The following is a 1,611-nucleotide window of genomic DNA, read 5'->3' as shown; positions in this document are numbered from 1 at the left end:
AAGTCAGGTAATGACTTAGGACAGGGTAGGGTGTGCCTTTCCTCCAGCCTGACACACTAGTGGTTTTGTAAGCTCTTGTATTGAGTTGCTGCCATTAGACCATTTTGCTGTTACTCACAATAAAAGTTAGACTTGTTGCTTTGACCCTGGTGTGTGACTTGTGGGTTACTCACCTTCCCCCCTCAGAAGGGAGGGAGCCCTGACAACTGGTGGAGAATGTGGGCACTTAGAAACCCCTCCTAAGGGGCAGCCTGGCCAGCTGCATCTGGGGAACTGCAGACATGTTCATGCACCGGGGAAAAACCACAAGTTTTTCTGAACTTAGTAGGAGGGTACACCCATGGACGTCCTCTGGGGCAAGGAACCTCAGGTCCCTTACCGCGGTTGAAGGAGTTTTAGCCCAGTGGCAGCTGGGAAGGAAGCCAAGAAAAACTGTTATTAGAAGGAGCCATATCCTTGTTATGGGAGGTGGCAGGAGCTTTGTTGCCTCCAGAGGACTCGACTCCGGAGTCAGGGGGTGGGGGAACGACAGGTGGCAGTGGCCAATCTAGCTGGCAGTGAGGAAGGCTGACCCGCTCTGCCGTCTTTGGGAATGAAGGAGGAGATGGCCCCCCCGGAGAGTAAACCCCCTCCTGTGGAATTGGAGGTAAGTGCAGTTATGAAGCCTAGGTATCAAGCGAATCAAGAGGGCCTTGGGTTCACCCTACAGGAGTGGGAGGTGGTCCCATGGAAGCCCACAGATTTCCAGGTTGAGCTGGCAGCCAGGGTAAAGGATCCAAAAGAGACCTGGACCTCCTGAGCCAATAGGTTAATGGCCCAGGGACCAGATAACTATTTCACTCCCCGAGAAGCGATAACTGCGTTAACCAAAATTTTCCCAGGGGAATGGTATAAGTCAGCACAGGCCAGTCAGAATATAGACCCAAAGGTCTGGGGGTTTTATGCTTACCAATTAATGGGCATTGCACTAGGGACCCTGGAAGCTTGGGAATTGACCAAGGACCAGCACGCTAGAGAGCCTAAATGGATAGATTGGCCAGGGGCAGTATGGCAGTTGAGTGAGGATGCATTTATTGAGGCAGCCTTGGAAGGGACCTTGGACGTGGACACCCCGTGGGTTGTAGTCACTGGGGCTACCTTGGAAAGCAGCCTTCATAAGGGATCCTGTCCCTTACAGGGTATTCTGCTGCAACACTATGATACCTGGATGAATCATCCCCAGGCAGAAATTATAAAAGGACTAAAGACCCTGATTAATTTGACAGGGGAGCACCCAAAATTGAAACAAGTAGTGGCAGTATAGGGGCTGCTAACCTATCTGAAGAAAAAGATCCCCCGCCCCCAACTCTGGAAGGAGCTGAGGAAGAGAGGAATTCCCATAGAGCAGATTGATGGAAAGTCCACAAGTGGGTTGTATCGGTTGTGGAAAGATGAGAAAATTGGGGAGATGACTAAAGATTGCTGCACAGTGGCAGCTGTTCCCTCAGCACCTCCAGAAGAGGAGCCTGAGACCATAGTGGGGCTTTATCCTGATCTGAAAAATTTGCACATAGATTAGGGGGGCCCCAGGGAGGGGAAGCAAGGGACAACCCCCCCCTCACTTCCAGTGTG

The sequence above is a fragment of the Crocodylus porosus genome, unplaced genomic scaffold, assembly GCF_001723895.1.
Source record: "Crocodylus porosus isolate Cpor-Errol unplaced genomic scaffold, CroPor_comp1, whole genome shotgun sequence".
NCBI classification, from domain to species: Eukaryota; Metazoa; Chordata; order Crocodylia; family Crocodylidae; genus Crocodylus; species Crocodylus porosus.
Note: the sequence above shows the minus strand (reverse complement) of the source record.